We start from the raw sequence: 15,245 nt of genomic DNA on the forward strand, positions 1-15,245 counted from the left end.
TATATCATTCTACTGACTTCAGACTTCAGTTGCTGGTGTTCAAAATTCAGCTGTCTGGGGGGAGGGAAATAGCTTAGTGGTAGAGCACATTCTTGGCATGCAAAAAGTCCTGGGTTCAATCCCCCGGGTACCTCCATAAAAAATAAGTTAAAAAATAAAATAAAATAAATTATTTTATAAATGAGCTGTCTATTTCATGGTCATTCCTTTAGTAAGCTGACTTTTTTCTCTAGTTGTTTATAAAATATCCACTTTTCTTTGCATGGTTAAGTTTCATTATAATGTGTATGGTTGTGAATTTATTTGTATTTATTCTGTCTTGCATTCATTGTGCTTCTGACTTATTCTTGTTCTGATATCAATTTCAAAAAATTCTCCGCCATCATGTCTTTATGTATTGCCTTTTCATTATTCTCCCTTTTTTTTTCTTTCCAGAACTCTTATTAGACCTATGTTGGACCTTCTCATTTTGTCTTCAATATTTTAAAGTTTATTTTTCATATTTTCTATTTGAAACATTTTGCTTAGTTACTATAACTAATTCTATGTTGTTTACATTCAGGTTCTCAGCCATTGGCATTTGAGAATGACAAGTAAAGATTTGGTGCTTCATTCAGTGCTATCGAGTTATGGTAAACTCTTTTTTGTTGGAATTCTGTGCACCTTGTGAGAAAAAGCCAATTATTTAAACATTGCATTGCACAAAAATCCCTCAAGTTCTCATACGAAACAGCTGGCGCATTTTCTCAAAAACTTTTCCAAACAACAGTACTCTGATGAGATGAGATGTCATGTCTGGACTTTCATTGTCTTCTCCAAGTTGCAGAGCTAGGTTGGACAGAGTACAGGTCAGACTTTTCACTCACTGTCTTATTGTAGGCAAACCAATAGTCTTGGGTCTCACCATGTATGTCTTTATCAACTAAAGACTTCACATTGCAGTGATCCCAGTCATGGTACAACCTATATGAGCATGAATATCTCTATGCTTTTCAATACTACTGGACTCCATGAATGGGAAAATAACTCTCTCCTTCTCAGCTAGCATGCATCTTCTGATGTTTGGGTCCCAAAGGCTAAGGAACCAAGCTTAAAAATCTAAATAACATATTCTATGTGGAATAATCTTTATACTCTTGTGTACTCATACCATATGAGGAACATGAAAAGAGCAGAAGGCAAAAGTTGCCACTTGGGGGTTCACTAACCAACACACCTGTCCCGGCACACAATCCACATATTCTGCACCACACTAAGCATTCCCTTCACAATTCATCCACTGGGTTTCTCATTTCAGTGACCATAGTAGTCATTACTAGGAGTTCTATTTGATTTATTTTCAAACATGTCTAGTCTTTTCTTTGTATCTTACTTTTTGTAATTTTAATGAATTCTTTTACATTTTAAATTCTTTTATTATTTCTATTATAGGTTTGGGAGATTCATTCTCTTATTTATTGTGCCAGGTGGCTCTCATTCATGGTATGTTGTTTTCTCATCTGTTTTGTAATCTTGGATTGTGACTTCATCTTCAGCAAGTTCTGCTGAAATCTCCTGCCACAGGGGTGAAGGTATGTTTCTCCAAAGTGGTTTTGTGTTTGCTTCTGTAAAGTATCCCAGGGACATCGTCAGCTCACAGCAATTTTCTTGAAATTTCTACAGAATTTCTTGGCTTGGCAGTCCCTAGAACATGTGGATATTACCATTTTAAACCTTGGAAACAGGTTCTCAGAGGAGATTTTCCTTTTTTTTTTTTTCCTTTACTCCAGACAGATAAGCTTTCTCATCATCTCCTTACGTCAATGTGGGGATTGTTTTTTAGCCCACATTTACACAGAAGGTACAAGCTTTCAAAATCTAGGCTTTATACAATAGTTTTATTTTGAACTCTCTGACAATATAGAACCAGCCTCATTTCCTCTCCCTTGAAGGCATTAAAGCCATCCTGCCCCAACCTCCAAGGAAGACTAAACATCAGTTCAGACTCACCTTCTTTAATTTACAGTTTCTTCTTTATCCTTGGGAGCTGAGGGGTTCCATTTTCTTATAAACACTGTTACACATGTCTAATAATCTTTCTTGTATTATCCAGCATGTATAGAACCTGTTAGAAGGAGAATTTCCAGATTGTTTTGTCGGCCAGCTTGCTGGAACCAGAAATTCTCAATTGTATTTCTTACATGCAACTCTCTTTTTGTACTAATATTAGCAGTGCTTTACATTCACTTAGATTATATAACCATAAATTTAACTTCAATAAACAAATTTGAGAGCACACATACACTCTCACCTGATTCTTTGTGAGTGTACAATTCCACTGGTAGAAGCAAGCGTTTAGGGCACACCAGAGAGCGTCCCACTAGCCAGGTATGTTTTGCTGGCTATAGACATCAGTTAGCGTGGGGATTACTGTAGAATGGGGAATACTATAAATCCAACGAGGGGGGTTAAATGGAGATTAAGAAACCACCCACTGATATTGACAAGAAATGAATCTAGAGAACTATGTTAGATTCATGTTCTAAAATCATATTAATCATTCTGAGAAATTTGGCCTTAATCCTTAGGAAAAGATGGGGGAGGGCATATCAAAGTCTGTAGACCTGAGGGTTTTGAATAAGAAGACATACATGCAACAATCTGAATCAAGCTTTACACAAATGTGAGACATTTTTCCTATTATTGCAATATCAATAAAAGCTCCCCCAAACTCCTAGATGTTAGTGAAGTAGTCTGAGTCTTCCAATATTTATATGACTACACATTGTCAAGCCACTTTGGAATTTTTGCAGACATTCTTGCATGGAACCATCACTGCACTTACCTCAGTGAATTTCCCCACCATCCAATGGAGCTCAGTAACGCCCTCTCCAAAGAGGTCTGACTCTCAGCCTTAGTGATGGGGGAACGTGTTCACTCCCTGTGTGCGCTGCCTCCCCACTAGAACTGGTGGCTGCTCCCTGTATTTGCCATTCTCATTTTCTTTAGAGTTCTTTTCACCCCTTAGTAGCTATTTCCCATTACTAGTTAATCATTCTTTATACTAAACACTCTCTGTTTGAATTAATGTGTTGTTTCTCTCTCCAAACTGGACCCTGATTAATATACACATTGAATTTGAGAACCAACACCCTGGATCACAAATTATGCCAGTTTCCAGCTATTTTCACCAAAAGTAAGCGAATGACTCCAATGACCATCTAAATACCTATGCCTAAAAGATCGAGGGTCATAAGTACCATAAACTTACTCTAATAAATATCATTTAGAGAAATTCTGACATAAATCACATATTGTGTACTTTTATAGGCTAGGTATGTAATCTGTACATGTGTGTTGATGCTTTTCTGATCATAAAGCCTATAAAAGACTGGTTTAATTTTTTTTAATTCCAGGTCACAGTTATTCAAGGCAAGATTAATCATCTGTGGCATGAAGAGATAATATTCATAATTATATTTTAAAGTTGTTTGAAATATGTTATAATTATTCATTTATAGAATTCTATTTCAGTCATGAAATGAGTACAAAGGTCAAGAAAAGAAAATATAGTTTTAATGGGGCTCTTTTTTTTTTAAAAGAAGCCCAAGCTCTCACCTATAACATATTACACCTATTATTACAATGAGATGAACATTGCTCACAGCAAGGAATCCAGCTTTAATTTACTTATTGAGTTAAAATAAAAACACCTACTCAATCACAGTGACCTGTTGGTGCTGTCGTTTCTACTGGTTCAGTGAATACATTTCTTATAAAAGATCAGGCTGTTGAAGGAAAGGTCCAGATAAGAAAGTGAAAATTGCACATCTCAAAGCAATAGGTCACAACGTTTCAGAACTGTAGCTTTTATTTCCAAGCTAACTTTAATGTACGAATCTAAATTTTCACAAGGCTCTTATCAATCCCTCTTCCCCAAAAGTGAGTTCATTGTAAAAATCATTCTTGACCCAGAGCCTTAAAAGATTTTATATTCTTCAAGGCACATTCTTAACAACAGACTCGTCAAAAACACAAAAATCAGAAAGGTACTCCCATCGTTTAAGATGTTTTTCTGACAGCATGACATTTATGCAAATGTCCTTAGGCTTGACATTATCCTGTATGAAAAAATGACTTTAAAAAGTGAGTTTGCTCCTGGCAGAACCACAGCAGCTCGTCCAGAAGACTGAGGGTCCCCACAAGTCTCATGGTCAGATCCAAAGTTCAAATTCTTCCCATCTTCTTGGTTGGTAGATTTTGATTAATGTTGTGAAAAGAGCTACTTTACGATTTTAATTCCTGCTTCCAGATTCCTTTAAATTTTATTGTCCTTGATTGTCTTCTGTGTAGAACTATTATAACAGAATCTCAGTCTTTGTTTTTTCCAGTGATGTTCACATGAAACCCACTTTCCTGGTCAATTCTAGAAGTGTATCTGGAGCCCCCAAAAAATCATACTTGTTTTCAATCATTACATTTATTTCAATTACTTAATAGAACACAGCCTTTTTTTTCCTCCCAAAGACAATCTGCCCTTGGTTTTAAGAAACACCTGGGAACTCTGGTAGAATTTTAGACACATGTATTTGAATAGGAAACAACAACTCTGAATATCCTGTTCACATCCTCAAAATGCAAACCTCATTTTTAATTATTTGCTTGTATAGAGGGCTTCATAAGTTTCTGCTTGTGATTATCTTGTCTTAAAAGGTGAGGGGGAATGTACATTGATATTTTTATGCCTAGAAAAGCCAGTGATTAAATAAAAGTTAACAAGCTTGTGTTGGTCACTCCTGATCGCTAGAATGCATTAATTTTTCCTATTTCTGAACTTGGATTCTTGTCTACTGTTAATGTGCCTCCTAACCCCCTGAGATCATTTTAAGGCAGATTCTGATTCAACAAGTCTCGGGTGGAGCCTGTGATTCTGCATTTCTAACAAGTTCCCAGGTAATAGTGATGCTGTGGCCTGGGGCCCCACTCTGAGTAGCTCAGTCCCTCCACTACAGAAAGCAATGGAATCACAAGAAGGTGCGTGTGCACTTCCAACAAGTGGACCTTGGGAGTAAATAAAGTTGTATGAAGAAAGCCCTCTTTTCTGACAGATCGACTTCCAGGCCCCATTTCTGAATATAGGAGTTGGGAAAAAGATCATTAGAAGGTTTGACTCCCAAGGGAGAGTTGCTACAATATGCATCTGAATCTGCTTATTTGGACGATGACAGTTGGAGACTAACTTGACCCTTTCACGCCTCTTGAACCGTCAGGGGGAGCATTTTCTATCATGTGTATTACCAGCTGCATCCACGCTGATCAAAGGTGTGCAGAGAGTACCCTCACATCAAAGGTATTGTACCTTCATATCAAAGGTGAAAGATTGAAAGGGGCAAAAATTTGGTGCCACTGTTTTTTTTTCCTTTTGGCCCACTGCATCCCTAATAAATAGGCCCTTTTAAAAGAATGTGGTACTGTGTGTTTAATTCCATTGACCCACATAGATGGGTTAAGGAATGGAGGAATAGAGGTCAAGCAGGCCCCCCTGGGCCTTCTAGGGGATTGCACACCACGAAAACTGACCTGGAAAACCTACTTTCCATTTTTCCACTCTCCAGAAAAGAGCTAGGGTTATTGACTGCTGCTTTCCCTGGGACCACAGCAGGGGGTGAGGATGGCAAGATCGCACACACCGCTCCATGGGAATTACAAAGGGAATCTCGGAGGACTCAGCGCCCAGAGGAATCCCCACCCCGTTAGTTGGAACCATCTTCACTGGAGGCTTCTGTGAGATGCTGGGGCCAGGGAGACATGTCCCTCCAACAGGCTGCTGTGTCTCCTACTCCTCGTAGGAGCAGCTGACCCTGTCTTCTCACTAGTGGTTCCTGTTGTTTGCTGGTGTCTTTCAATCAACTGTGCAACCCTCTTCTTCCTGCTGTCTCACCTAGTGGCACCCAGAGCCTCGTTCAGTTATGTAGCAGACATTTATGGATTCCCATCCACGGACAGGCACTGCATGGCCTCATCTGGCTGACAGTCTCACAGACATGCGTGCAGTGGTGGTGACAGAGGGAGGGATTGAGAACACAGGCAGAAGCCGGTTGGAATCCCAGTTTTGCTCCCTATCAGCTGTGTGACCACTGTGAGTTTTTGCATCTATAAAAAGAAGATAATCCTTCACTGGATTACTGAAGGAACTAAATGAAATAATGGACACAAGAGACGAGCAGCAGTGTCTGGCACATCATAATAAGAGTTCAATAAATTGTTGAGATTATTTTATTGGTATTGGTATAATTATTTCTAAATATCCCTTCTGAGCTTCTGTCCAATACTTCCAACTGCCTATAGTGCTCTCTCCCTAGGTAGCCTTTGTAAGTATCAAACTCAGCATTTCCTAAACTGAACCCATTAGCATTCTCAGGAAACTCATTACTCTTTTTTCTTATCTCCATCTCTCCATCTGCCATTATCTTTATGGACAAGCGAAATATCTTGGAGGCCACCTTTGATTCCTGTTTATCCTTCACTCCCATATTAAATACGTCATCTCTTCCGTCCTTTTTAACTCATAAATGCCTCCCTTTCTCTCCATCCCAACTGGCACTGCCCTGGTTTACACTTTCATTCTCTTTCCTGCATTGCCCACCCCTAAGTACAGCTTCTGTAAATGTTTCTAAATAACCTTGATTTTAAACACTTTGTCCTGTTGCGTCCACAACCACATTAGTACTTGTTGAACCATATTCCAATTTTTTAATTCAAGAAATACAGCCTCCTTACGGGTCTCCATCCTCCAGGCTCTGCCCTTTCTAGTTCATGTGTCACTCTGCCCCCAGAGCAATCGTTTTAAAAAAACAAATCTAATGCTATTGCTGCAAAATGTAAATACCTTCAGTGGTTTCCTGGCACTTCAAGTTCCACACAAAATGTGGGGAACCATCCACTCCTGATGCCCCACCTTCGCTTTTGAGCCCCACGTCCTACTAAATCTGTATCTATGCGTCCTATGTACACTCCAGCAGCATACAGCCAGGCTTTTTCAAGGTATGGAGCCTTCCAGATGTCACCTCACCTAGGATCCCTTCCCCATCTGGTGCCCCATCCTATCTTACCCCCAATTACCATCAATTCTTTCCTCATTCTACAGAAGTCACTTCCTCTGTGAAGAATTCCAAAACTTTTCTCCCAAGGATATTTACCCACCTTTGCCACCAGCCTCATATGGTAAATACTCTACCAGGGGCTTGTTACAGAACAGCTCCTTCCATGTCTGACTCTCCTGCAAGACTTTGAGTGTTTCTCCTACTAGACTGCGAGCTCTGCAGGGGCAAGTCAACAGCTGACGTCTTTATATTGACAACATGCAGTTGGTCTCTGATGAATGTTTGCAGTGAAAAAGATGAATGAAAGTTTAATCAGGGAGGGAGCTCTTGGCTCATTTTGGAAGGGAGATGAAGGACACTCATTGGTCCTTTTTAGTAGGGAGAAAATTAGCATCTCAAATAGTAACAGATTTTACAAATCCAAGCAGAGCCTTCTCTTTTCTCCTATGAGAAGCACACTGAGAATTACATAATCACCATTAAATATTCAAATAGCCAAAGGCCTGTGGAGTCCGAGCATAGCAGAAGGGCCTTCGTGAACACTCTGTGCAGGCCTCAGGAAGACATGTGAGAGGAAGTGAAGGCCAGTACTCCGAGGCATTTGCTTAAGTCATTGGGCAACTATTTAGTCACTTGAAGAAGACTGATTGACCGTGTAGAAAGGTATGAGTGGGCATTCTACGAGTGGGTAATTCTTCTATGAATGGTGAGAATTAAAGGAGATAACATCTTGAGCCAAGAAAAGTGCTTTCCCTCCAAGCCGGTTATTGTATGATGGGTGTATTGCTTTGCCAGGGCTGCCGTGAAAAAGTACCGCAGTCTGAATGGCTTAAACCACGGAAATCTATGTTCTCACAGTTCTGAAGGCTGGGTGCCTGAAATCAAAGTTCATTCTGAGGCTGCAAGGCAAAATCTGTGTCGTGCCTCTCTCCCAGCTTCTCACGCTGGCTGGCCGTCTTTGGTATTCATTGTCTTCCGCTGCTTTACCTTGATTTCTTCACATGACGTTCTCCCTGATTATGTCTCCCAGGTCCCCCATTTGTAAGGAAACCGTCTTATTGGATTAGGGACCCATCTTACTGTAATATGACCTCATCCTCACTTAACTAGCTACAATTGCACTGACCCTATTTCCAAATGTGATCACGTTCTAGGGTGTTGGGGAATAGGGCTTCAACAGATAAAGTTTTGAATGAATGCAATTCAACCTATAACAAGAGGTTAGATGGCATTCATCCCAGGAGATGCTCTTCTCCCAGCATCCTGGGGTGGTTTCTGAGAAACCCACAAGGAAGAGAGCGGTGATTCTGATGGCTCAGGAAGAGAAGTGCTAGGAGATCCACAGCAAACACCATCAACTAACCACCCAACCACTGGGGCCCGGGAAGGGACAGACTATAAAGGGAAGGGAAGGAAGTGTCTTTAGAACGGACCCTCCTCTGAGAACACTTCTGGAAGGTCATGGGAGACTAGCACCGAGAAGCTCTCAGGGACGAAATAGCCACGAGACTGGAAGAAGCCCAGGCTCGGGAAAGCGCCGGCTTACTGAAATCCCAGCGTTGAGTAGGGTGGTAAGTCACTGAAACGGAAGTCCTGTCTAATTCTTTGATCCAAGTACTGCATGAAACAGAATATTTGGAGACAGAAGATAATTTGAAAAAACAGTCTCTCTGTCTTAATTTATGGAAGAAGAAATCAAGACTCAGAGGGGAAATATATGCCATAATGAGAAGAGAGAGCACCAGACCGAGAAGCAGAACTCTAAGTCTGTATTTTGACACTAACTAACGAACCTCAGACAAACAACATCAACACACTGGGCTGTGCTGTCCTTATCTTAAACTATGCTACACCCTTCAGAGAATGCTCAGTTGATTAAAGGAGATAATGGATGTGAAAGTACCGCTCAACACTAAGAGACAGTTCAATAAATTCCTAAGCACAGAGATCAAATCCTATTCCTATTTGAATCTGCACTTTCTGGCACACAGCAGATATTCAGCGATGTTTGTTGAATGAATTCAATCTGGCCCTTAAAAAGGAAAAACAAAAAACAAAAAAACAGAATATGACATCCACATCTCAACCCTGAATTCTAACTTCCTGAGGCCTTGAAAATAAAGCTTCCCAGATGTCTTTATTAATAACCAGGCCACCCCGGAATCAAAGGGACAATAGATTTCCTGAAGGCAGCATCGCAATTATCCAAAAGGAACTCTCTTTCTAGGGTTGCTACTTGTGTTCTCAGCAGGCTATTGGAAAGACCACATCCCCCGGCAAAACACAGGAGGGTTCTCTGGACTCAGAGAAATCTCCCGGTAAGGACTGCACATCTGGGACATTCCTCAAGGGGTGAGCCAGCAAACCCAGAAAACAAATCTGTAACAGCCAGCATAAACCTCCAGCAGTTATTATCCTGGAGTCCCTGGCCATGGGGTAGACCTTTGTGCAGGTCATTGTGGCCGAGTGTTATTACTGTATATTGCAAGTTCTGACCTGGGGCTTCTTTCTCTCCCTGGTGACTCACTCTTTTGCTTAGTACCATCTACATTGTTTCTTGTAGATTGATCAAAATGTTCACAGAAATTCTCTTACTTTAGTACCTAACTAATGATGAGGGGTAGGGAAAAGGAAAATTAATTTCCACGCAAACAACTGAAACTGGCCTGGTTGGAAGACTTAACGAAAAATCCACGTTGTATATTGCAAGGCGACATTTTTTCCGGGGAATTAGCCTTTAAAATATAGATGGTACTCACCGCTCTGAATCTGTGGCTTCAGTCTTTAAGGTGATTAGACCACAATGCTTCACCCAAACAAGTGATGTTTAGGAATCATTAGATCCTAGGGGATATACTTTATGGCATTTAAATAAACCTCAGTAACTGGGTCCTAAAGAGCATAATTGATCATCATTTTATATTTGATCAAAATGGTTTGCAATTATTCCTGCTGGGAGATTTATCCATTTGCATCTTGCAGTCAGTTTGAGAATTTTATCCCTTTGATCTTGCCGTAATATCATGATTAATTGATTGATCCAAGGGTTCAGGAGTCAATAAACCCTGTATTTGTTACTATTTATTATTTAACTGCCCCCAGTGTGCTGGCTGGCATTCAGAGAGTAAAGAAAATACAGTCCAGCTCTAACAGCTTCTTAAAGAATTGATTATGCAGAAGGAAAAAAAAGGAAAAGAAAATCTCTTTTTCATTCAATTGTGTGAGTATTAATGGGAAAGAGGTAACAAAGAAAATGCATTTTGTACCTACATTGGCCATTATTTAAACATGTTCTGAACATCTGGATTGTTGCTCACTTTTAATTTAATTTATATATTTATATATATATTTATATCTGTATCTAAAAATAAAGCTCCCAGCTTAGTCATTCCTCACATTGTAAAAATGATTCTACTTGAGCATTATTCAAGAAATACACAGGCTTAGGAAAAAATGAGCAAAAATATTGTCCTCAGTTCAGAAGAGTATAAAATATGTGAGTCCAGAGATATTGATTGTATCATGGTGACCCGTGTGCTTTCCCTAGATTAGGACTAAGGCTTCCTCACCTAAATCAACACTCCTTCACAGGGTGGATTTAGCCGAGGCAAAGAATGAGTCACTGATCCCAAGAAACTATAAACTCATAGTGCCCAGATTTGCTGTCAAAGTCCTGGGCAAGTAAGAATATGACCAAATTGGCCAAACGGGAGGTAGCACAGTGATTAAATACATTACCAAACTTGTGCTGTAATTCTCAAGTCATGCTTTTTAAGATACTCATTCAAATAAGTACCCTAAAAAAAGGTGATCGGCTTTGTACATAATAACGTGCGTGGGTATTACAGCCTCCATCTGGTGATTAACACAGTGGCAGGACGATCATCTGGTGACTATCTTGCATTTCACAAGGGGTTAAAGAAAGATATACAGAGCTTAGTGACTTTTCCCCAAGGGTGCTGAAATAAAGTCGATATTAACGCCAAGATATTGAAATCCTAACTCAAGATTTCCGGAATACTGTCTCTTCCTAGGCCACATTTCTACCCATAAACTGTCAAATTATACAGGCATGCTGTTACACAGATACACCACTTCCACTTGAAGCTTCAGGAGAGAGATGTTTGCATAATCCAAAAATGGAATTTATCACCAAAAGCCAAAAAAACCTCAAAGGTGTAAGGATGCTACTGAGCTAAGATTGATGGTATGTCCTAAGTGCACCAGCTGTGGAAAATATGAAACCGTCCTCCGTACCGACGTCCCGAAGGAACCCGGTGCGAAGCACACGCAATGCCACATGTCCTGCATGACAGGAGAGACAACAATGGTTGACCAGATGTTCTTTTTCTTCTCATTTGCACAGTTAAGACATATGGTAACTGGGGGAAATGAAGTCATCTCTTAAGCACTGATGTGAGTGGCTTGAAATATAATTGTTTTAAATCACAGGCCCCACACCTGTCATGGATTAATGTTGTTGAACCTCTGAAAATAAACATGTTAACTATAACCTAAACACCTTATGTCATGTGGTGTTTTTTATGCCTTACCACACATTTACAATTCCTGTAATAAAGCATAGCACTTTGGATAGTTGGAGATTGCACAGTTAAATCTGGAGAAAGGTTTGGTTTCTTTACTCATGTTAAACTTGGGAGTATTTCAGCACTTGCAATAGCAATATTTGGATGTCAGAAGATCTAGATTTCAGCACCCAGAGATAATTTGGTATATAAAACATCTGGTGTGTTTGTGAGGGAGTATCAGATTTAAATCAGTGGTTTCCATGTTCCTTTTAGTTTCAATATGCCTTTTGGTAGCAAGTTCAGTTCCTGATTTATGTACTTGTCTTTTCAGTGGCTAAAGTAACACACATTTTTAAAGGTTGCCTTAAGTAAAATAATCACAAAGAAGAAAGTAAATGGTGCTCGCCATCTTGGGAACACGAGCAGCCAGACCACACAGCTCCAAGCTACCGCGGCTGATTCTCACACTAGGGGATACTGAGGACAAAATCTTGCTAGTGACTTACGGAGCACAAAGAAAACCAAAGGCCTGAAATTCCGTCATGCCAATTACTCCCAAAGAGTATGCAGAGTTGAGACTCTGTCTTCTTAAATTTGGAAGAGACGGGAAAAAGCCATCCACTCTTTCCTCTTGCAACATAATTGATTTCCAGACAAGGAAACTTTGCTCTACCTATGGTTTTTATGCTTATATTTTGGCAGATCTCCTAAAATTCTGGTAATGTCAATACTCCCTGTGTACCCTGATGCAATACTATAAACAAGACACACTAAAGGCGTCTACCCTGCTGTAAAACATAGTATAATTGATTTTTATGAAGCCTTCTTTGCTATAAGTCTTTACACAGCAGTATCTTGAAGCCAGCATATGAATCACACCAAAAAGGAGAATAAGTAAGGTTTGATGTGATATTCTCACATAAGAACAGAGCTTCTGATTTGGAAACATCTCTTTGGAACAATGAGGATGAGATTTTAGAAGGGTGGACCAAGAGATATATTTAGCAAAATCCAGAGAAAATACTCAATAGCTTCTGTAACAGAAACCATAAAAGGGGAAGGACTTAACTATACCAGATGTATCACAACTGAACATTATTAGGCCAATATCTGCTGGTATCAGTGTCACACGCTGAGTATGTAATCTCTACTATTTTCAAGTTGGTGCTTATGAAAGTTGACAACATAGGCAAAATCTGCTAAGTCAATCCTGAAAATGGACAGTTAAATAGACCTAGGAGACTGACTAGCCATCCACTTCATAGGTTTATTGGCATCGTTTCTTCCTGTCTAGGCGTGGATATGTCTATAACCCAGAGGGCAACACCATCACAACCTTGCCAAGTGGCTCTTGGCAAATCCTGAGTCTTGTGTGGCTTTGACCCAATGATCACCTTCACTGTCTCAGAGTCTCCCCAAAACAATGCTCACTGCTTTCCCTACCCTCCCCCTGGTACCATGATGCCAACACACTATTCTCCTGATGGAACAGCTAGCACTGCCAGCCCATGAACCTCACTGTTTCACACTGGAGGTTTCTTGTAGATGTTCTTTATCAAATTGAGGAAGTTCCCCTCTATTCTTAATTTGGTGAGGGAGTCTTTTCTCATGATGGGTGTTGGATTTTGTCAAATGTGTTTTCCTATCAGTGGATATGATCACATGATTTTTCTTCTTTAGCTTATTGATATGGTGAATTATTCCGATTTTTGAATGTAGGATCAGCTTTTATTTGCTTTTTTAAACATAAATTAGGAAACAAAATTCTATTCAGTGAGTCCAATAAGTAATAAAAGCCACATCAACATTTTCTGACATGAGACAAAGATTAAACACGTTTAATAATATTGTCATTATTTTAATGTGGAGAAGGCATAGAGCTGTTTGGGTCTATAAAAACAAAATAATTACTAGACATTGTTATAAAGGATACTTTAATTCTTACCTAATGTATGAAAGCTCTAAAATTCTTTAAAATTCTCTTTTCTTGGAGAAATCCTGTACCTTCCAAAACTAGAATATCGAGAGAATAAAATAGCATTTTTATTTGGGAAAAATCACAGAAAACAATTTGGCTTTTTTTTTTTTTAATTTTCACCAGGAAAAGGCCTACTTGATGGAGCTGCATCACCAATTTGTAATTAAATGACATACTTCTACAACTTTTAAGTCTTGGTCTATTTCCCACCTATACATAAACCGGATCATATTGTGGTGTCTACTCCACAGGACAGATAAAGTGGAGCCCGTATCTGGGTTTGTTCACAGGACTCAAGTCCCCTCTGCTGAACTAACTTATAATGAAATATTAATAAAAGCGTCCAGAGGAGTTAACTTTCCAGGGAATATTGGCATTGTGTTTCCTCATACCCAGAAGTTAGCCTCCCAGACAGGTTTTCAGGAACTGGACAGAAAACCTGTAGATCAGGTCAGTAGGGCTGTAGAGTATTTGGTGTCCCTCTTCGATCACACCAGGTAGCTGACTGCCAAGTTCAAATACCTATAAGGCTTTCAGAGTCTTCAGGTAGCTATTTTTAAATTTTGTCCTGAGGTTTTAGCTGCAATCATTGGAAGAGTTAAGCTATGTGGTGGGCTTAAACCACCAGAACAGAACGATGACTCTCAACAACCCATCTCCTAGACAAGCAAACTGAGGCCCAGAGAGATGGGCAATGACAGTGGCAATTTCTTACATTTGCTACAGACCAAGCACTTCCTCCTATTATTCATGTCAACCTCACGGTAATCCATTGTGAAGGCACACAGCCTTCTAATGCCATAGATTCTAGCAAGTTGCAATTTACATTATAAAATTATGACTGTGTTTAACATTTCATTTTTATTTCTCTCTACTGATTCCTTGATTTATACGAGTAATATAACCCAACAGACAATGTAGGAGGACGTGGATTTACAGTGTTAGAACATAAATTTGAATTAAATAGAAAAAATTTTCAGCGAGGGCTCAAACTGGGACCAAAGAACACTGGAGACATCCTGTAACTTCTTTGGGGTATTCCAGGATGATGGAGAGGATGAAACCAAAAGGCATGCTAAGGTGAGTTTTGCCAAAGTGAGGGGAAAGGGATTTGGGTCAAAACAAATAGGCTATTAGCTGAACACCACTATGCAAATGCTGCACACATCCACACAGGGGAAGATATCCCAGAGGAAGGGGCTCTTTGCCATCTGTAAAAAGAGGTTCTCTCTGTTTCTTAGCTTTACTCCTGATGTTTTAAATTTTCATTCCACTTTTGTTTTTCATCCCAGAGCACTCCCACATACCCAGTCTCATTCCAGCCACACATCAACACATAACTGACAAAAGAGGCTCTTGCTTTGTTGTTTACAGGTTTTTATTGCTGCCTTGACAGGTGAGAAGCTGAAGCCCGGAGAGTCTGAGTGCTTCGCTCAAGGCCACACGGTAAGGTTCAAAGTGAGCAGCAACTTGGACTCTAACAGAACATGAGTCAAAAGTCGTCTCCAAAGTGCAGAAGAGCAGACTAAACACAGCAGATGGATACATACATATGACTGGATCCTAAATTCCATCAAATGACAGTCAAGGAATTTAAAAGACTTCAGCCCAAAAGAGCAAATGACCAGTTCAAGAGATGTCAGCAGATAAGATTTC

This window comes from Camelus dromedarius, chromosome 6 (genome assembly GCF_036321535.1).
Source record: "Camelus dromedarius isolate mCamDro1 chromosome 6, mCamDro1.pat, whole genome shotgun sequence".
Lineage (NCBI taxonomy): Eukaryota > Metazoa > Chordata > Mammalia > Artiodactyla > Camelidae > Camelus > Camelus dromedarius.